Here is a 23822-nt window from a genome sequence, read left to right on the forward strand (position 1 = left end):
TGTCAACTTTTCTGATTCCACCTAACAATTAATCTTACCCTTTACTACGCTTCCATAGCACTTTGCTTCTATCACATTTTATTATCCCCTTTTGTTAGCTTCTTTGATTTTTCTGGCAAACTGTGACCTCCTCCAGCGTGGAATGTGTCTTATTTAACTTTTTATCCTAGCACTGGGGACATAGTCTGACCTGGATTTATTTCATCAAATATTTATTGAGTGCTTCCTGTACTGACAAAGCTGGCACAATTTCCATCCTGCGATGCTAAGTAAAAAAAAGCATGAGTTACTCCATGGTGACCTAAATATGTTTCCACTATTCTTTGAAGCCATCCAGTATTGTGTAGACGGATTGCTCTATATGGCTTGATTTAGAAAAGGATGACCCAGTAAATAGGTTGGGCCACAAACTGATTCTACTGAACTCTTTCTTTTTCCTGACTCAGTATTTCCCAGATTTGAAAAGCTCCAAAGGAAGCTGCACTTGTATGTTGCTATTTATTCCAAGTGCCTTCTCTTGTTTGTGTAACATCTGTGATGCCAAAGAACTTTGGAAAATTACACTTGGCATAAGGATGCATCACTTCATCCACCAATAAAACATATGCCCCTTACAAGTCAAACAGAGCAACCATCCCAGGAGACCTTAATAACTTTACTGCAGAGCTAAGAGGAGGGTCAGAAATTTTAAAAAGCTGTCTACTCCTCCATGATCTCCTGACATGAATAGGATATTTAAGAACTAAGTTACCAAATTTCATTGTCAATGAAACAACCTATTGAATGGAGGCTGTATACAGTAAGTATTGTGCAAATCTGACCTTATTTCTGGACTTCCAGAGCACTTAATCAGCCGTCCATTACAAAAACCCATATTGTGGCCATTTAGATCCACATAAACACTGTGCAAATATGAGAATGTTTCCATAAATGGGGTTCCAAAAATGTGTTGAGCAAGCAATGGAAGCATTTTAGATACAGAAATCAGAACCAGTATTGGAATTTACTTTACATCAAATTGTTTATATTTATAACTAGCCTAACAAAGTTTCTTTTGCTTTGTTAAGTATATACTCAAAGTAGAATGACACTAGTGAAATTTGTTAGAAAATGTTATTTTACTTTACAGAGGATGTTCAATATAACAGAACATACATCTTTCAGCAGAAGGTAGATCTAGTGGACAAGAAAGATTAAGTCCAGGACCTTATAAATTCACCATTAGTTTTCTATTTTTATTTTCAAAACCTCACCAAATTTATATTGAGAGTTAATTGTGTGCCAGCCTCTGTAGTTGGTACCAGAGAAAGAAAGATGACTAAAATACTCTATCCAGGTGGAGATTATACTACATTAGGGAAGACAGACCAGCAAAGATACAATTTCAACATTATATTATATAAATTCTAAGTTGCAGATACTCACGAGTGCTATGGAAACTCAGAGGAAAGGCATTGAGGAGAGGTCAGTGAAAGGCTTCCTGAAGTTGCTGAGTCTTAGAAGGATGAACAAAGTGAGCACCATTTATCAGATTGAGAAAAAATGACAATGAAATAAGAACAGTAGGGACCAAAGACAAGATCTGGGATATCCCATAGATTAAGGGGTAGGTGGAGGAAAAGGAGACTTTGAAGGGGATCAAGAAGTGATGAGAGAGATAGAAATAGAACCAGGAGAAAATAGTGCCAGAGAAGCCTGTTGTGCAGAGCAAGAAATTATAGACAGCAACTCAAGGAGAAGGTAATATTCAACAGTAAAGTACAGAGAAAAAGTAGAGAGAAGACATCATTGCTAATTATTAGAGAAATGCAAATCAAAACTACAGTGAGGTACCACCTCACACTGGTCAGAATGGCCATCATTAAAAAAGCCTGCAATTAATAAATGCTGGAGAGAGTGTGGAGAAATGGGAACCCTCTTACACTGTTGGTGGGAATGTAAATTAGTGCAGCCACTATGGAGAACAGTATGGAGATTCCTGAAAAGACTAAAAATAGAGTTGCCACATGATCCAGAAATCTCACTCCTGGGCATATACACAGACAAAACTACAATTCAAAAAGATATATGTACCCCTATGTTCATAGCAGCACTACTTACAATAGCCAAGACATGGAAACAGCCTAAATGTCCATCAACAGATGAATGGATAAAGAAGATGTGGGGCATGTGTGTGTGTGTCTGTGTGTGTATGTGTGTATGTGTATGTATGTATGATGGAATATTACTCAGCCATTAAAAAAATGAAACAATGCCATTTCCAGCAGCATGGATGGACAGAGATTATCATACTAAGTGAGGTAAGTCAGAAAGAGAAAGACAAATACCATATGATATACTTAAATGTGGGATCTAAAATATGGCACGAATCAACATATCTATGAAACAAAAAAAGACTCATAGAGAACAGACTTGTGGTTGCCAAGGGGGAGGGGGGGTGGAGGAGGGAAGGATGAGGAGTTTGGGATTAGCAGATACAGACTATTGTATATAGGATGGGTAAACAACAGGGTCCTACTGTATGGCACAGGGAAGTATACTCAATATCTTATAATAAGCCATAATGGAAGAGAATATGAAAAAGAATATATATATATATATATAACTGAGTCACTTTGCTGTACAGCAGAAATTAATACAACATTGTATACCAACTATACTTCAGTAAAATTTTTTTTAAAAAGTAGGGAGAAGAGAGGATGGAGCAATGTCCTCAAGCTGATGGGAGGCCAAGTGTATGGGTTGGAAGAGTTGACCATGAGCACCTCTAATCCTCCAAGACCATAGGGAAAGATCCAAGAATGGAAGCAGAGGTAGGTAAACTTGGAGGTGGGAACACCACAGGATGGTACAGTTCAAGCCAGACGGCTTCAGTTTTTGTTGAAGTAGGTTACAAAGTCACATCTGCTGGTAGTAAGGACATTGAGACTGGGGAAAGGGCTGAGGGAAAATGGTAGCTTGGGAACATGAGAGAAGTAAGTAGAAGGAGAAATATCACTGATGGCAGGGGAGCGCATTGGGTTTGAGATGCCTCTGGTTTTCATGGTTGTGATTTTTTCCACCTGCAAGCAGAAGCCCAGGAACAGAGGCAGAAAAGAACAGCAAACATTTATTGAGCATTTCCTATGTACCTGAAACTTATCTTAGCATCTCTACATATTGTGGTAAGCAGAATAATGACCTTCTAGTAATGCCCACATCCTAATCTCTGGAATCTGTGAGTTTGCTACATTATATGGCAAAGGGGAATTAAGGTTACAGATGGAATGCAGGTTGCTGATCAGCCAACTGCGAAATAGGGAGATCATCCTAGATTATATGGGTTATGTGGGCCCAATATAATAAGGGTCCAAGAAGTAGAAGATGGAAGCGCAAGAGAAGATCAGAGTGATATGAAGTGAGAAGGACTTAACCTGCCATTGCTGGTTTTGAAGAAGGAGGAAGGGGCCCTGAGTCAAGGAATGTGGGTGACCTCTAAAATCTAGAAAAGGCAAGGAAACGGATCCTACCCTCTAGGCTCTAAAAGGACTGCAGCCCTGCTGACAACTTGATTTTAACCCCTGAGGCTCTGCCAGACTTCTGATCTACAGAAATGTAAAACAGTAAATTGTATTATTGAATTTTTAAAATGTGTGGTAACTGGCTACAGCAGCAATATAAAACTAAAACCTATATATGTTTTCTTTTATCCTTCACAACATTATTTTATAGTTGGGCAGTTTGGGGAGTTGATCCTGGTTATTGACCTGGATGTCATGAAGGAGGTGGAGACAAATCTTGAGAAAGAAATGTTTCCAACTTGCAAGGCGTCTGCCTCAAGGGAAGCCTTTGTAGTATTTTTAGGCAAGGAATAATGGACCACTTCTGAAGGCCCAGAGGGTTCAAGGGATTCTGAGGACCCAGAGTACTCAATTCTTCCATCTAGATGTCCCCATTCTATGCCCCAGTATCCCATGCGTTCCCTATCAAACCTTGACTTTGGCGTATGAGATTTGGTGGGGCTACATATTAAGGCTTCTCTGTAATTTGTTTTCCACAGTCAGGTCCTGGGCCTGATTTTCAGCCCAATCTGCCTTCTGTCTGTGGTAGTGCAGGATCTCTTTAAGTCCGTGAGAGAGGCCTCTTGAGTTGCACATTATGCCCTGAATAAGTGGTTGGTTTGGTTGAGCCTGCCAACTCCACAGCCCTTATAGTTACCACTGGACTTTATCTCTCAAGTATTAGCAAGTTTGCAAATGCCAGTATCTCATCCCACCTGGCCTCAGGTGAGACGCTTAGTAATTGTGATATTACACAGCATACTCACCTTAAATGTCACTTCACCTAAATCCTACGGAGTCCTTCCTTGACTCTTCAGTCTAAAACCTCATAAAATTCACCATCCCTACACACTATTTCTTTTATAATATGTATAACACTGTATTTTATTTTTGTGTCTAAAATTTATTGTTTGTACATCCAGATATAATGAGACCTTTTAAAATGCAGTGCTAGTTCAAGGCTTGGCACAAAATGGACTCAAATATTTGCAAAACCGATATCTGAATCTAATTCACTGAGCTTGAGTGTATTAACAATGCAGTATATGTGAAAAACATTCTAGTTGTAAAGTATTTTTATCTGTACTAAGCACTAGATGAAAATATTTTGTAATGTTCAAAACTGTGCCTTGGTGGATCAGTGATTTGATGCTACACCAAAAATAGCAGTACTTGTAGGAACTTTATGGATATTTATTATATAACAATGTTTCAAATGCTCACATCCATGTTTTTTGCAATATTTTTTGAAATGTGTCATTTTATCTTTAGAAAATGAATTCCGTGCAAAATTCGAGCTGTGAAAAACTGGCACATTTTGGGGGTTCTGAATGTGTAAATGATTATATATACAGTGAGTAACTACTTTCCCTTTACCCACCAGCCAAATTGTTTAAATTCCTTTGAGGCTGGAGTTAAAAGAGAAAGGCAATATAGGGCCGAAACTAATACACCTCTGAAATGCCAGTCACAGAGGCACCAATCAGCTTTGAGCCCTGATGTAATTGAGCACTGGATATGTGTAAGAATGAGTTACTTGCCACTGTCGCATGATTTGTATCTATAGTCAGAAAAATATGAGTCTTAAATGTCAGGTGCATATTGACATTCTCCACCCTGTTGAAGGAGGCCACGAGCTATCCCTTAATGTCTGTTTCTTCTCAGCCACCTAGGACATCAAATCAAGAAGCATCTTTGGAAGGCTCAGATTTTGAATTGTAAAGTGATCTAACTATTACACAACTTGGGCAAGGGGAAATTAATCAAGCAGTAGATTTTTAAAGGAGAAATTTGGCCTGCATCTTTTATACACGAGTTGAAGGAGGCTTATGTTGAAAACATTTTCCAGAAACAAAATCCTTTGTGACTGTAATTCTTTCAACAGTTTAATGATAATTGCCCTGAAGTCATCATTAGAAATACATAGAGGACCTCCGTGGTGGAGCATTGGTTAAGAAGCTCCCTGCCAATGCAGGGGACATGGATTTGAGCCCTGGTCTGGGAAGATCCCACATGCCACAGAGCAACTAAGCCCATGCACCACAACTACAGAGCCTGCACTCTAGAGCCCATGAGCCACAACTACAGAGCCTACATGCTGCAACTACTGAAGCCCACGTGCCTAGAACCCATGCTGTGCCACAAAGAGAGGCCACGGCAATGGGAGGCCTGTGCACCACAGCAAGCAGTGGCCCCCGCTCACCGCAACTAGAGAAAGACCATGCACAGGAGCGAAGACCCAACGCAGCAATAAATAAAGAAGAAAAGGGGGTGAGGGAGAGAGGGAGGGAGAGAGTGAGACAGAGAGAGAGAGAGAGAGAGAGAGGAAGGGAGGGAGGGAGTGAGAGAGAGAAAGAAAAAGAGAGGAAGGGAGGGAGTGAGAAAGAGAGGAAGGGAGGGAGGGAGGAAGAAAGAAAGAAAAAGAAAGAAAGGAAGGAAAGAAAGAAAAGAAAGAAAGAAAAATAGAATGGGTATGCCAGCTTCTGTAGCACATGAAATTTCTAGGATCAATCCCAAGTCCACCTCCTTATAATAGAGTGCTAGCTCTCACAGGCACAGGGCCTGCTTCTCATACTTTATTTAACAAATTTCCCAAACAACACTCTTCTAGATTATTTCCATAGGAGTACAAGAAACAAGTTATAATTCAAGGATTCAATAACTGCCTGGGTGCCTTAGAGTTTCACGCTTTCCATTTCACATGGGGTTCAGATAGGAAAGAACACTGCTGGCTATCACAATCTGAGAACAGTGGTATCGCCTGTATTATCTCATCTCATTCAGCCCTCTCTGTAACATCCTGACATGATTTTTCTAAATGTTGGTGACCAGGAAACTGAGACAAATCATCAACGGACACAAAAGTATGTATCAGAGCAAGGATACAAACCCAACTCTCATAGGCTCCAAGGCTCATGCTCTTTCAACCATACTATCTCCTCTTCCCACCAACGTTAAGACCAATGCTTACCACTGGCCTGCAAAGAATGCTCCCAATGTTTGAATCTAAATTCAGCCCCCTGGAGAGTTTTCTCTCAGTGGCTCACAGCAGTATCTATTGACAGCACCAGCCGAATTAGTGGTGTCCTTAGGAAAAGCCCAGTTGAGCCTGTTCCCATCAATGCCAACCGTCAGGAGCTGAAGTTGGTCCCCACTGAACAGTACACGCTGGAGCCCCTGTAGCAGGAACTCTCAGCAGCAGCAGGTGCTCTTAGAAGTGGTGGCTCCCAACTGTAGGTCGCTTAAGCTGCCTTCTAGCCATCTCTCCTAGCAATGAGACCTCTTGCCAGCAAATAGGCAAATTATCATCAGGGTCCTCTATGGGCTTTCCAGTCTCAGGTAGCTATGACTACCCAATAAGTGATTATGAATAAAGTCACATAGCTCTTTGGAGAACATTATTGCAATTTCAGTGCAAATTTCCACTCAGTGTTATACTTCTGGTTGTCCCTTCAGCCATATTCTATTTTGCTTGAGGGCAAGAAGTACTCAGCCTTCTCTTAATCTCCAAGGGGAACTATTCTCCAAAGAGAGAGGAATAGAGAACTACTTACTCTCTTCTGAAAGTACTGGATTCAGGTTATTTCAAGATGGACTGCTGTAAAAATCTGACTCTCTTCTTGGAGGCACAGAAGCATCTCAACAAATCAAGACCCCAAAAGAGTACAAGAAATTCCTTAGGTAGTATTCAAATGCAGTACTATTAGAAACCCAGTCGAATGCAGGCTACATACTGAATGTTCTTCTTTCTCTTCAGCTTTCTATGATAAATGATCTCTCTTAGCTTAAAAGAAAGCCTTTATTTGATTGAACTGTCTCTCTGGTTACCAACCAATCTCTCTATTGCCTTTAAGCATTTACATTCTGGACTAGAGATGAACCTGCTTCAATTCTATTTCCTCCTCTGTTTGCAATTTGATCTCTTTCCCCCAAATTCTAGTATTCTTGGATTCTAATGTAGGTGATTCCAATGACCTCTTTAAGTCCTCATTTTTCTTGCTCCCTCTTTAGAACTTTCCAGGTGAGAAACCAAGATCTCTGGCTCTCAGCACCATCTCAGCACCTTGAAAAGCCAGCACCATCTACACTAGTCACATGAGGGCACCATCTTGGAAGCAAATCCTCCAGCCCCCTGCTAATCATTATTACCCACCAGCTACTCTGCAGTTAACACTGCATGGAGTAGAGACAAGCCTTTCCCAGGAGTCTTGCCCAAATTGAAGATTTATGAGGAAGAGGGAAAAAATGCTACTGTTTTAAGCCACTGGTTTTTTTTGTTTGTTTGTTTTTTGTTTTTTTTGTATTTTTTTTTGCGGTATGCAGGCCTCTCACTGTTGTGGCCTCTTCCGTTGCAGAGCACAGGCTCCGCACACGCAGGCTCAGTGGCCATGGCTCACGGGCCCAGCCACTCCGCAGCATGTGGGATCCTCCCGGACCGGGGCATGAACCTGCGTCCCCTGCATCGGCAGGCGGACTCCCAACCACTGCACCACCAGGGAAGCCCTAAGCCACTGTTTTAACTAAACTATATGACTTTAATCCTAAAGGGCCTGACTATCCTCTGAATCCCCTAGTACCACTCATCTGTCATTGAACTCTGCTATCTTGAGTTAGAAATTATTTTTTCTTGTGTTTAAAGAATACCTTACCAGCTCAGTAATTAGCTTCTTGGAGACAGGTGTCTTAGACTACATTTGTGGAGTTTGCTGTATCTTGTAGCACAGTGACTTTTGAGGCAGTATATACTCTATAAATATTTCTTGGCTAATTAAATCAGAGATTATGTGTTCTATAAGATAAAATAATTTCTTACTGTGCCAGTTCAGCAAACATGAGATATGGTATAGAGCAGACATATTAAAACCTACCCAGACTCTGGGTAGATAAGCACACTGACATTTAAGATACTAAAGTATTTGCATTATAGAAAATGTATATAATCACCAATTCTTCAATCCTCTAAAGTGCTTATTTAATGCTCCACTGGAATTTGATATCCAAATCTTGGAATTTATTTAAAAAGTCAAACCACATTAGAGTCTCATCACTCAACATATTTTTTTGATTAATGGGTTATAACACAAATGAAGCAAGTTTGCAGTTAATGAGCTACAAATAATCTATCTGTAAATAATAATTACTACTAATATACAAATTAGTTAGACTTCAGGTTTGTTCTAACTCTTTGTATTTACACCAATTTATTTCCTTTACCCTAATCAGCTAAGTTTCATCTAAAGATAATTAGAGAGAGATGACTTCTGGAATGGCAATATGAAGAATTCTGCAAACTAACTCCCCCAAAAACAAGCTTAATTGGTCAAAATTATTTTAAATAACAATAACTATTTTAAAATCTCTGTAAGATGCCCAAGGAAATACAGAAATTGAGGAAACATTTATTTAAGAAAATCTAATAAAACTTGGAGAGAACAGTGAGCACCTATGTCACTTGAGTCAGGGTCTAGTCCCTCCCTTGCTCCTCCCCCATGGCTCAGCACAATGGAAACTCCACTTCAGAGGGGGCTCCCTCTATACCAAGCTACCAGTCAAGCACTAGAGTATCTCTCTGGGATCGACAGGCTGCCAACACTTCTCACCCTCCCCTAGCCACCTGCTGCAAAGGCTAATTTTTAGACAAGTGTGGTCATGAGGTCAGGGGCTCCCTTCTTCCGTCCAGCTCCTTTTGTAGCCCCACTGGTTCTATCCCAGGCAAAGAGGGCTGATAATACTGGGGCCAATTACCCTCACCACAGTTTGCTCATAGGGAGAATATTTCACACTGGGAGAAGAAAGCTGAGAGGACAAGAGGCTACCGCCCCTTCCCATTGCCCTCCTCATTAGAGCAGGAATGGTACTCTAAGAGAAGTGGGTCATTGTCCCTGCTCTCAGATCCAAAGCAGTGGCTCTGATATTTTGCTTAGAGGGAGAGGCAGGCCAAAAGAATATGAATTTGAATTGATTTGCAACAGAATGTGGAGAAGCTCAATCCTACGTGCATTCTCAAACAACAATGGAGGTTCTGGTGGTAAGCAATTCAGAGGAGGTTGGTAGCTCCATGAAAGCAAGAAGAAAAACTACAGGCCAGCTGGATTACCAGAGGAAACGAGGTAAAGAGAGAACTGCTAAGATGAGCAGTCCTGGAGTCAAAAAACACCTGAAATACTGGCCCTATGAAGAGGTCCAAATTTAATTGTATCAGACTGTGGAGCAATGTATGTACTAGGACATTATCAATAACAAAAATCAACCAGGAATTAGTGGAGCCTAACAGCTGGATGTAATACCAACAGAGACAAACAGCTTAACAGAGAGATCAGAAAAATAGACAAAGAGAGCCCTACTAAAACCAGTCATCCCAGAGCAACTGTGCCCATGCCTAGCCTGCATCCTCTTAAGAATGACATCAGAGACTTCACAATGCATGAAACATAGATATCACTAAAATACTCCAGCCAAGTTACTAAACAAATAAGCAAACAAATAGCAACAAGAAGGCTGGGGGAAGAGAAATCAGATCCAGAGTTCCTACAATATATTATAAAAAAATGTTCAGTTTTCAGGGGGGAAAAAAAAAGGAGAAATGTAAAGAAGCAGGATAGTATGACCAATATATGGCAGCTGGGGGAGTGGAGGAGGAGGAACCACCTCTAAGATGGCCCAGATGTCTGACTTAATAGACTTCACAACATCCATCATAATACGTTCAAAGAACTAAAGGAAACCATGCATTAAAAAGTAAAGCAAGGGACAACTAGGGCACCTGCTGGACGCTGGTGGGAAACCTCGACACCCAAGGAGATGGGAGGAACCCCCAAGCGAACTGGTAAAACGTGGGGGAACTGAGGGGGTAGGAGAGGTGGAAGCCAGACAGGACTGGTGCCCCTGAGAGGTGGCTGGGATGGGGGAGGCTTTCCCACACCTGGAGGGACCCTCGGGGGCTCAGATTGGGGGCAGTGTGCTGAGCATTTCCCCTGCCCAATCGGCCTGGGAAGACTGCTGAGCTCCCAGGCCAGGTCCCCTGCCCTCCAAGGTCCCCTTCTGGGCCACATTGGTCCTGGGAACATAGGAAGGAGGCCGGGGAAGAGCAGGAGAGGCAGGTGAGAGGGGCTCTCCAGGACTAGAGGAGCGAGAGAGGAGCAGAGGGCATTTGCTCTGCCTGCTTGGGCCCAGGGAAGCCTGCTGGGTCCCCAACCCTCTGAGACCAGAGGCACACCTGGGCCCCTTCTGTTCCGTTGACACTAGGCCCCACCCCACACCCACCCCAGGGCCTTTTCCAGCCCTGTGGGTCCTAAGCATAGGCCCCACCCACCACCTAAACCCCACCACTGCATAAGCCACACCCTCCACAGCGAAGACTTTTTCTACCTTTTTTTTTTCTTTTTCTCCTTTTCTTTTACTATTGTGGTTCTGTTTTACCTTCTGGTTGTTGTTTCATCTATACTTTTATTTTTATACACTTTCTAACATACTGGTTAGTTTCCTAGTCTAATTTTATTTTTTATTCTTTGTTATTGCTCTCCCATTTTTATTTCTTTTTTTTTTTTTTTTGCCACACCACGTGGCTTGCGGGAGCTTGGTTCATGAGCCAGGGGGTGGGCCAAAGCTCCTGCAGTAGGACCTCCGAGTCCAAATCACTGGACTAACAGAGAACCTCAGACACCAGGGAATATTCATGGGAGTGAAGTCTCCTGAAGGTCCTCATCTCAGCACCAAGACCCAGCTCTACCCAATAGCCTACAAACTCCAATGTTGGAAGCCTCAGGCCAAACAACCAGGAAGACAGGAACACAATCCCCCTCATTAAAAAAAAAAAAAAAAAAAAATCAGACAGCAAAAAATATGTCACAGGTGAAGAAGCAAGGTAAAAACCTACAAGACCAAATAAATGAAGAGGAAATAGCCAACCTACCTGAAAAAGATTTCAGAGTAATGATAGTAAAGATGATCCAGAATCTCAGAAATAGAATGGAGACACAGATTGAGAAAATACAAGAAATGTTTAACAAAGATCTACAAGAACTAAAGAACAAACAAACAGAGATAAACAACACAATAACTGAAGTGAAAAATACACTAGAAGGAATCAATAACAGAACAACTGAGGCCGAAGAATGAATAAGTGAGCTGGAAGACAAAATGGTGGAAATAACTGCAAAGGAGCAGAATAAAGAAGAAAAGAATGAAAAGAATTGAATACAAACTCAGAGACCTCTGGGACAGTGCTAAATGCATCAACATTCGAAGTATAGGGGTCCCAGAAGAGGAAGAGAAAAATGAAAGGTTTGAGAAAATATTTGAAGAGATTAGAGTTGAAAACTTCCCTAACATGGGAAAGGAAATAGTCACCCAAGCCCAGAAAGTGCAGAGTCCCATACAGGATGAACCCTAGGAGAAACACACCAAGATACATATTAATCAAACTAACAACACTAAAATTCAAAGAAAAAATATTAAAAGCAGCAGGGGAAAAGCAAAAAATAACATACAAAGGAATCCCCATAAGGTTATCAGCTGATTTTTCAGTGGAAACTCTGCAGGCCACAGGGAGTGGCAGGATATACTTAAAGTGATGAAAGAGAAAAACGTACAAGCAAGATTACTCTACCCAGCAAGCATCTCATTCAGATTCAACAGAGAAATCAAAAGCTTTTCAGACAAGCAAAAGCTAAGAGAATTCAGCACCACCAAACCAGCTTTACAACAAATGCTAAAGAAACTTCTCTAGGTGGGGAACACAAAAGAAGAAAAAGACCCACAATAACAAACTCAAAAAAATTAAGAAAATGGTAATAGGAACATACATATCAATAATAACCTTGAATGTAAATGGATTAAATACCCCAACTAAAGACACAGACTGGCTGAATGGATACAAAAACAAGACCCATATATATGCTATCTACAAGAGACCCACTTCAGACATAGGGACACATACAGACTGAAAGTGAAGGGATGGAAAAAGTTATTCCATGTAAATGGAAATCAAAAGAAAACTGAAGTAGCAATATTCATATCAGATAAAACAGACTTTAAAATAAAGACTGTTACAAGACATAAGGAAGCACACTACATAATGATTAAGGGATCAATCCAAGAAGAAGATAAAACAGTTATAAATGCTCATGCACCCAACACAGGAACACCTCAATACATAAAGCAAATGCTAACAATAATAGCACAATAATAGTAGGGGACTTTAACACTCCACTTCCATAAATTCCAAACAGAAAATAAATAAGGAAACACAAGCTTTAAATGACACAACAGACCAGATAGATTTAATTGATATTTATAGAACATTCCACCCAAAAGAGGCAGAATACCCTTTCTTCTCAAGTGCACAAGGAACACTCTCCAGGAAAGATCACATCCTGAATCACAAATAAAGCCTCAGTAAATTTAAGAAAATTGAAATTATATCAAGCATCTTTTCTGACCACAACACTATGAGATTGGAAATCAATTACAGGAAGAGAAAACAAAACTGTGTACTACTAAATAACCAAGAGATCACTGAAGGAATCAAAGAAGAAATTAAACAATACATAGAAACAAATGACAATGAAAACACAACAACTCAAAACCTATGGGCTGCAGCAAAAGCAGTTCTAAGAGGGAAGTTTATAGCAACTCAATTTCACTTCAAGAAACAAGAAAAATCTCAAATAAACAATCTAACCCTACAGCTAAAGCAACTAGAGAAAGAAGAACAATGAATACCCAAAGTCCGTAGAAGGAAAGAAATCATAAATATCAGAGCAGAAATAAATGAAATAGAAACGAAGAAAACAATAGCAAAGATCAATAAATCTAAAAGTTGGTTCTTTGAGGAGATAAACAAAATTGATAAACCCTTAGCCAGACTCATCAAGAAAAAAAGGGAGAGGATGCAAATCAATAAAATTAGAAACAAAAAAGGAGAAATCACAACTGATACAGCTGAAATACAAAGAATTATAAGAGACTACTACAGACAACTACATGCCAATAAACTGGACAACCACGAAGAAATGGACAAATTCTTGGAAAGGTACAATTTTCCAAGACTGAACTAGGAAGAATTAGAAAACGTAAACAGACCTATCACAAGCAATGAAATTGAAACTGTAATTAACAATCTTCCAACAAACAAAAGTTCAGGACCAGATGGCTTCACAGGAGAATTCTATCAAACATTTAGAGAAGAGCTAACAGCCATCCTTCTCAAACTCTTCCAAATAATTGCAGAAGGAGGAACACTCCCAAATTAGTTCTACAAAGCCACCATCACCCTGATACCAAAACCAAAAAAAGGTATCACAAAAAAAGAAAATTATATACCAATATCACCAGTGAACATAGATGCAAAAATTCTGAACAGAATCCAACAACATATTAAAAGGATCATACACCATGATCAAGTTGGATTTATCCCAGGGATGCAAGGATTCTCCAATATATGCAAATCAATCAATGTGATACACCATATAACAAATTAAGGAATAAAAACCATATGATCATCTCAATAGATGCAGAAAAAGCTTTTGAAAAAATTTCGACACCCATTTATGATAAAAACTCTCCAGAAAATGGGCATAGAGGGAACTTACTCAACATGATAAAGGCCATATATGACAAACCCACAGCAAACATCATATTTAATGGTGAAAAACTGGAAGCATTTCCACTAAGAACAGGAATAAGACAAGGAAGTCCACTCTCACCACTCTTATTCAACAGTTTTGGAAGTCCTAGCCATGGCAATCAGAGGAGAAAATGAAATGAAAGGAATACAAATTGGAAAAGAAGAAGTAAAACTGTCACTGTTTGCAGATGACATGATACTATACATAGAAAATCCTAAAGATGTCACCAGAAAACTACTAGAACTAATCAATGGATTTGGTAAGGTTGAAGGATACAAAATTAATGCACAGAAACCTCTGGCATCCCTATACACTAACAACAAAAAATCAGAAAGAGAAATTAAGGAGACAGTCACATTTACCATGGCAACAAAAAGAATAAAATACCTAGGAATAAACCTAAGGAGGCAAAAGACTTGTACTCCGAAAACTATAAAACACTGATGAAAGAAATCAAAGATGACATAAACAGATGGAGAAATATACCATGTTCTTGGATTGGAAGAATCAATATTGTGAAAATTACCATACTACTCAAAGCAATCTACAGATTCAATGCAATCCCTATCAAATTACCAATGGCATTCTTCACAGAATTAGAACAAAAAATTTTACAATCTGTATGGAAACACAGAAGAGCCCGAATAGCGAAAGCAATCTTGAGAAAGAAAAATGGAGCTGGAGGAATCAGACTCCCTGACTTCAGACTATACTACAAAGCTACAGTAATCAAGACAGTATGGTACTGGCACAAAAACAGAAATATAGATCAATGGTACGGGATAGAAAGCCCAGAAATAAACCCACACACATATGATCACCTAATTCATGACAAAGGAGGCAAGAACATACAGTGGAGAAAAGACAGCCTCTTCAATAGGTGGTGCTGGGAAAACTGGACAGCTACATGTAAAAGAATGAAATTAGAACACTCCCTAACACCATACACAAAAATGAACCCAAAATGGATTAAATACCTAAATATAAGACCAGACACTATAAAACTCTTAGAGGAAAACAAAGGAAAAATACTCTTTGACATAAACCACAGAAGATCTTTTTTGACCCACCTCCTTGAGTAATGAAAATGAAAACAAAAATAAACAAATGGGACCTAATTAAACTTAAAAGCTTTTGCACAGCAAAGGAAACCATAAACAAGACAAAAAGATAACCTTCAGAATGGGAGAAAATATTTGCAAACGAAACAATGGACAAAGGACTAATCTTCAAAATATACAAACAGCTCATGGAGCTCAATATCAAAAAAACAAACAACCCAATTAAAAAATGGACGGACACTTCTCCAAAGAAGACATACAGAAGGCCACGAGGCACATGAAAAAATGCTCAACATCACTAATTATTAGAGAAATGCAAATCAAAACTACAATGAGGTATCACCTCATACCAGTCAGAATGGCCATTATCAAAATATCTAGAAACAATAAATGCTGGAGAGGGTGTGGAGAAAAGGGAACCCTCCTGCACTGTTGGTGGGAATGTAAATTGATACAACCACTGTGGAGAACAGTATGGAGGTTCCTTCAAAAACTAAAAATAGAACTATCATATGATCCAGCAATCCCACTACTTGGCATATACCCTGAGAAAACCATAATTCAAAAAGAGACATGTACCACAATGTTCATTGTATCACTATTTACATTTGCCAGGACATGGAAGCAACCTAAGTGTCCACTGACAGATGAATGGATAACGAAGATGTGGCACATATATACAATGGAATATTACTCAGCTATAAAAAGCAACAAAGTTGAGTTATTTGTAGTGAGGTGGATGGATCTAGAGTCTGTCATACAGAGTGAAGTAAGTCAGAAAGAGAAAGACAAATACCGTATGCTAACACATATGTATGGAATTAAAAAAGAATGGTACCGATGCACCTAGTGGTAGGGCAGGAATAAAGAGACAGAGAGGATGGACTTGAGGACACGGGGAAGGGAGTTGGAAGCTGGGGCGAAGTGAGAGTAACATCAACATATATACACTACCACATGTAAAATAGATAGCTAGTGGGAAGCAGCAGCATAGCACAGGGAGATCAGCTCAGTGCTTTACGATGACCTAGAGGGGTGGCGTAGGGAGGGTGAGAGGGAGGGAGGTAGGTGATATGGGGATACATGTATGCATGTGGCTGATTCACTTTGTTGTACAAGAGAAACTAACACAGTAGTGTGAAGCAATTATACTCCCATAAAGATGTATAAAAAAAAAAAAGTGAAGGAAGGTATGATGACAATGTCTCATCAAATAAGGAATAATAACAGAGTGATAGAAACTCTAAAAAATGAGCACAATGCAGATTCTAGAGCTGAAAATACATAACTGAAATGAAAAATCCACTAAAGGGACTCAACAGTGATTTTGAACTGGCAAAGAAGGAATCAATGATCTTGAAGACAGTTTGATACAGGTTGCAGAATCCAAATAACAGAGAGATTAAAAAAATGAGGAAAAATTAACAGTGGCTCAGAGAAATGTGAGACATCATTAAGAGCACTAACATATACAGAATGTGGATGCAAAATGAGAGGAAAGAGAAGGAAGTAGAAAAAATATTCAATAATAGCTGAAAATTCCCAAACTTTGATGAAAAACAGTAATCTATACATAGAAGTTCAACATATTCCAAGGAGGATACAGGCAATGAGATCCATAGCCAGACACTTCATAATTGAAGCACTGAAAGGTAAAGATAGAAAATCTTGAAAGCAGTAAGAAAATGGATTCATCATGTACAATGGAATCCCAAAAAGATTAATAGCTGACTTCTCCCTAGAAACAATGAGGCTGGCAGTGGGATGGCATATTCAAAGTGCTAAAATTTTTAATAAATGGACAATTAAGAAACTTAAATCCAGTAAAATAGTCTTTCAAAAATAAAGACAAAAATCAGACATACCCAGATAAATAAAACTGAGAGAATTTATTGCTATCAGAGTGTCTTACAAGAAATACTAAAGAAGGAGTTCTCCAAGATAAAATCAAGTGGCTGCAACCAGTAACTTAAATCTATGTGAAAAAAACCAAAGAGCACCGATAGAGGTAATTATGTAGTCATATAAGACAGTATAAGTGCATATTTCTTCTCCTTTCTCTTATTTAGAAAGCAGTTGTGTAAAGGAATATGTATATAATTGTATTTGGGGGACTATATAATGGAAATGTAATATACTTGATCATAACAGCAAAAAGTAGGTGGGTGGGAGCAAGGCTATATTGTAGTAAGGAAATAACATCATATGCTAACTAAAAAACACAGGAACAAATGAAGAGAACAAGAAATGGCAAATAAGACAGTTACTATAACAAACTCTGTAAGTATATGCTTGCTCTTTTTTCTTCTCTTACCTCCTTAAAACACGTAAAATTATATAAAGTAATAATTACAAGAATGTGTTGTTGGGTTTGTGAGATACACACACACACACACACACACACACACAATAATCACACAAAAGGGAGGAAGAGACTATAGAACTAAAAGGAGCAGCTTTTCTATGTTTCACTGGAATAAAGTTGGTAAATCTGAAGTAGAATCTGAAAATTAAGATGTGCATGGTAATTCATAGAGTAAACACTAAGAGAATAACTCAAAAAATATACAGTTGACCCTTTAACAGCACAATGGTTAGGTACTCCAACCCTCTACACAGTTGAAAATCTGCATATAACTTATAGTTGTCCCTGTGTATCTGCAGTTTCTCTGTATCTGCAGTTTCTCTGTATCTGCAGTTCTATCCAACTATGGATTGTGTAGTACTGTAGTATTCGCTATTAAAAAAAAAATCTGTGTTTAAGTAGACTTATGCATTTCAAACCTGTGTTGTTCAAAGGTCAACTGTATAGTGAAAAGTTACACTAGAAAATATTCATTAATGCAAAAGCAAGTAGTAAAAGAAGACTAGTGGAACAAAATATTATTATGGGTTGAGTTGTGTCTCTACAAAATTTACATATGGAAGTCATAACCCTCAGTACCTCAGAATATGGCTGTATTTGGAGATAGGGTCTTTACACCTCAATTTAAAATGAAGTTATTAGGGTGAGCCCTAATCCAATATGACTAGTGTCCTTTGAAGAATGGGAAATCTGGGCACAAACACAGAGGGGAGATGATATGACTAGAGACACAGAGAGAAGATGGCTATCCTCAAGCAAAGAAGAGGGGCGTGGGACAGATCCTTTTCTCACAGTCCTCAGAAGGAACCAAACCTGACAACTTGGTCTTAGACTTCTAGCCTCCAGAATTGTGTAACAACAAATTTCTGTTGTTTAAGCCACCCACTTTGTTGTACTTTGTTATGGCAGCCCTAGAAAACTAATATGCACATAGAAAACAAAGGAATATGGCAGATGTAAATCTAACTACTTCAATAATAACATTAAGTGTGAATGGATTAAACATTTCAATTAAAAGGCAGAGATGGTCAGACAGAATAAAAAGACAACACCCAACTATATGATGTCTGCAGGAAACCTAGTTTAGATTCAAAAATACAAATACTTATGAATAAAAGAATAGAATAAGGGCTTTCCTGGTGGCGCAGTGGTTGAGAGTCCGCCTGCCAGTGCAGGGGACATGGGTTTGTGCCCCAGTCTGGGAAGATCCCACATGCTGCGGAGCGACTGGGCCCATGAGCCGTGGCCGCTGAGCCTGCGCGTCCGGAGCCTGTGCTCCGCAACAGGAGAGGCCACAACAGTGAGAGGCCCACATACCTCAAAAGAAAAAAAAAAAAAAAGAATAGAATAAGATACATCTTGCAAACAGTAAACATAAGAAAGCTGGATTGACTATACATATATCAGGCAAAATAGGCTTTAGAACAAAAATTTTAATAAAGATAAAGAGAGACATTTTCTTATTACAGGAGGGTCAATCCATCTGGAAGATATAACAATTATAAACATATGTTCACCTAAAAACAGCCTAAAATACATGAAACAAAAACTCACAGAAATAAAGGAAGAAAGACAATTTAACAAGATTTGGAGACTTTTATACTCCAATTTCAATAATGGATAGAACAACAAGGCAGAAGATGAACAAATAGAAGAGTTCAACAATACTATAAACCAATTAGACCTAATAGAAGCCTCTACCTAACAGTCATAGAATATGCATTCTTCACACATGCACGTAGATTCTCCTTGATCGACCATATGTTAGGCAATAAAACAAGCCTCAATAAATTTGAAAGGATTTAAATCATACAAATGATGATCTCCACAATAGAATGAACTTAGAAGTCAATAAAAGAAAGAAATTTGGAGAATTTATAAATATGTTCATTTTAAAAAACACACTCCTAAACACCCAGTAGGTCCACAAAGGAATCAGAAGATACTCTGAAATGAAATTAAAGTTAAAATACAATATAGCAAAACTTATGGGATGTGAATAAAGCTTAGAGGGGAATTTGTAGCAGAGGGAAATCTCACAGCAGTAACCTAGTATTCCACATTAAGACACTAGAAAAAGAAGAACACACTAACTCTAGAACAGGCAAAAGGAAATAATAAAGATTACAGCAGAAATTAATGAAATGGGAAGAGAAAATCAATAGAAAAAACTTTTTTCTTTGAAAAAAAATCAACAAAACCTTTAGCTAAACTAACAAAAAAAAGAGAGAAGAGTCATTTTACTAAAATCAGGATGAAAGAGGGAACAGAACTACCAACCTTACAGAAATGAAAAAATTATAAGGATACACTATGAACAATTGTATGCCAACAAGTTAATCTAGATAAAACAAATTCCTAGAAAGATACAAACTACTAAAAGTGACTCAAGGAGCAAAAGACAATCTGAATAGATATATAATAGTAGATTAATTAGTACAAATTTAAAAAGAAATTATACACAAAGAAAACCCCAGAACCAGATAGCTCCACTGGTTAATTCTACAAAATATTTAAAGAATTTGCACCAATACTTCATAAACTCTTTCAAAAAATAGGAGAGAAAGAAAAAATGCATTTTATGAGGTCCGTATTACCCTGCTACCAAAACCATATGAAGACATCACAAGAAAAAAGAAACTATAGATCATTATCTCTTATGAATATAGACACAAAAACCAACAAAATTCTAGCAAACCAAACTGAGCAACATTTTAAAAGATTATAAATCACGATCAAGATATAAGAAGACTATACATCATGACCAAGTGGGATTTATCACAGGAATGCAAGATTGGTTCAACATTCAAAAATCAATGCTATACAAATAAAAAAATGACAAAGCACATAATCATTTCAATAGCTGCTGAAAAAGCATTTCACACAACAGAACACCACTTCATAATAAAAACGCTTATCCAGGAATAGAAAGGAACATTCTCAATCTGAAAAAGGACACCTATGGAAAACCCAGAGCTACAAGGAACTAGCGTGAAGGTTCTGCCAGCTGCTATTTATGTCTATTCCAATCATGCACTCTCAGACTGGAGAAATAACCACAGATGGGTTCAGGAACCCCGTGGAACCACTGTGAGAGATACCTATGCTAAAACTCCATTGATCGCCAGACCACCATAAGCCGCTACTCTGGTACACCACAGCTGACGTTGTGTCACTTAGAATTAGTGTCAGTTAGGAGCCAGCGTTCAGATCTGAAAGGTCTGATTATTTCCTTTTCCCCAATATGCAGTTACCCTCGTAAAAGGTCATAGGTTCCTTTAGGGGAAGTCTGGGAGAAAGGTTAACAGTACAGTTGATCCTTGAACAGCATGAGATTGAACTGCAAGTGTTCCACTTATACGTGGGTTTGTTTCATACATACTGTGCAGTACTACACAATCTGAGGTTCATTGAATCCATGGCTGTGGAACTGTGAATGTGGAGGGCTAACTGTAAAGTTAGACTCGGAGTTTTGACTGCATGGAGAGTCAGCACCCCTAACCTCCACATTGTTTAAGGGTCAGCTCTATAAACTTTGGGTAGATACAAGATACAAGTACTTGATAGTACTTAGATTTTTCTTCAAGGGGACTTGGCTTCCCTTTCATCCGAGGAGTTCAGGGTCTGTAAACTGGCTCAAGTCTGGGAAGTGACTGAAGGACCATGACTGTGTTTTATGATTCAGGTTAGACTTTTGTTCACTTGACTTAGAAATTTTCTGCTTATACATATCAAGAATAAGTAGCCTTTCTATCTCTTTGACTTCTAGGAACACCATGATTAATTAGCCAGCACCAAAACTCTGTGCAGGTCAAACTATTCTGATTGTTGCTTTGACTGCTGTTCATCATGGTAACGACGCCATTGTCTTTGGTGCCTGAGTGTCTTCACTCGGACCCTGCCACCCCGGGATCCAATTTCTTCCATTGCATTTAGGTTTCCCAGTTCAGTGACTGCATTTCCCACTGTGAGGTCTGATCTACAGAGAAGAGGGAATCACAAAGCTCCCCTCACAAATTTATTTCTCAAAGTATTGGTGAAAGGTATATCTTTTGGACCCTCCCACTGCAGGTAATTAAGTCTTAAATGAAAAATCCACTCTAACATTCCAGTCTCCCTACGTCTTTGAATCCTTTCTCCTCTACATTAAATCAAGGCATGTCTGGCATTTCCAGTTTGCTCATGGTGAGCCACCTTTTGGTCCGTGTTTCATAATCCTTAAAGGGGAAAATCTCATTGCTGCCCTCTAAAACCAGGGATGACTCCTCTTACCATTTCTATTCAGTATTATACTGGAGGTTCTAACCAGGGCAAATTAGACAAAAAAATAAAATTAAAATAAAACAAAAGGCATCAGATTGTAAAGGAAGAAGTAAAACTATCTCTGCCGATGATGTGATCATGTAGATAGAAAATCCCAAGGACTCCACCAAAAGCTGTTAGAACTAGTAAGTGAAATCAGCCAGCTTGCAGGCTATATGATCAATATACAAAAATCAACTGTATGTCTACACAAGAGCAGTGGATAATCCAAAAAAATGCAATTAAGAAAATAATTCCATTTACAATAACTTCAAAAAGAATATAATACTTAGACATAAGTTTCACAAAAGAAATGCAAACCTCACAGTCTGAAAACTACAAAATACTGCTGCAAGAAATTAAAGACCTAATTGAATGGGCAGCATCCTGTGTTCATGCACTGCAAGACTTAATATTGTTAAGATGGCAAAATGCCTCAAACTGATCTATAGATTCAACACAATTCCTATTAAACCCAAACAGCCTTCTTTACAGAAATTGACAAGTTGACCTTAAAATTTATATGGAAATGTAAGGGACCCAGAGTAGCCAAAACAATCTTGAAAAAAAAAATTGGAGGACTTGATACTTTCCAATTTTAAAATTTACTGCAAAGTTACAACCATCAAGACTGTGTGACACTGGCTTCAGTCTAGACATACAGATCAAGTAAACTGAATTGAGAGTCCATATTTCATTCCCACGTTTATGATCCATTGATTGTCAACAAGAATGACAAGAAAATCCAATAGAGGAAAGAACAGTCTTTTCAACAAATGGTACTAGGGCAACTGGATTTCCACAAGCCAAAGAATGAAGTTACACCCACACACCACAACACTATATATAAAAATTAACTCACACTGAATATAACAACCTAAACGTAAAAGCTAAAGTTAGAAAATACTTTGAAAAAATCATAGGCATAAATTTTCATGACCTTGGATTAGACAATGGTTTCTTAGATATAATACTAAAAGCCCAACATCAAAAGGAAAATAAATTGGACACCATCAAAATTAAAAACTTTTGCACTCTAAAGAATACCATTAAGAAAGTTAAAATACAGTCCACAGAATTGGAGAAAATATTTGCAAATCATATATCTGATAAAGGATAAAGAGCTCTTACAACACAATAATAAAAGAAAAATAACAAATAAAAAGTGGCAACGGATCTGAATAGACAGTTTTCCTAAGACAATATACAAATGGCCAATAAGCACATGAAAAGATGCTTGACATCATTACTTATTAGGTAAATGGCAATCAAAACTACAATGAGATACCACTTTACACCCACTAGGATGGCTACAATAAAAAGAGAAAAACAAATGTTGATGAAATTGGAGCCCTCATACATTGCTCATAGGAATGTAACATGGTGCATTTTGAAAAGTACTCAGGCCGTTTCTAAAAAGGTTAAACATAGGGTTATCCTATTGCCCAGCAATTCACCTTCTAGGTATAAATTTAAGAAAAAATGAAAATGTCCACATGATAACTTGTACATGAATATTCATAGCAACATTATTCATAATAGCCAAAATGGATACAACTCAAATGTCCATCAACTGATGAATGAATAAAATGTGGTGTATTTATATAATGGAATACTATTCAACCATAAACTAGAATGAACTACCCCACATATCTCAACCTGGATAAACTTTGAAAACATTATGCTAAGTAAAGGAAGCCAATCACAAATGAGCACCTATTGTATGATTCCATTCATATGAAATTTCCAGTTTAGGCAAATTTATAGAGACATAAAGTACTTTTGTGATTGACTAGGGCTGAGGGTTTGGGGAGAAATGGGGAGATCACTAATGAGTATGGGGTTTCTTTTGGAAGTAATAATATACTAAAAATTATTTAATTTTATACTTTAGGTAAATCTGGCATACAAATTGTATCTCAATAGA

Source organism: Monodon monoceros, unplaced genomic scaffold (genome assembly GCF_005190385.1).
Source record: "Monodon monoceros isolate NGI ecotype Baffin Bay Population unplaced genomic scaffold, NGI_Narwhal_1 Super_Scaffold_5, whole genome shotgun sequence".
Lineage (NCBI taxonomy): Eukaryota > Metazoa > Chordata > Mammalia > Artiodactyla > Monodontidae > Monodon > Monodon monoceros.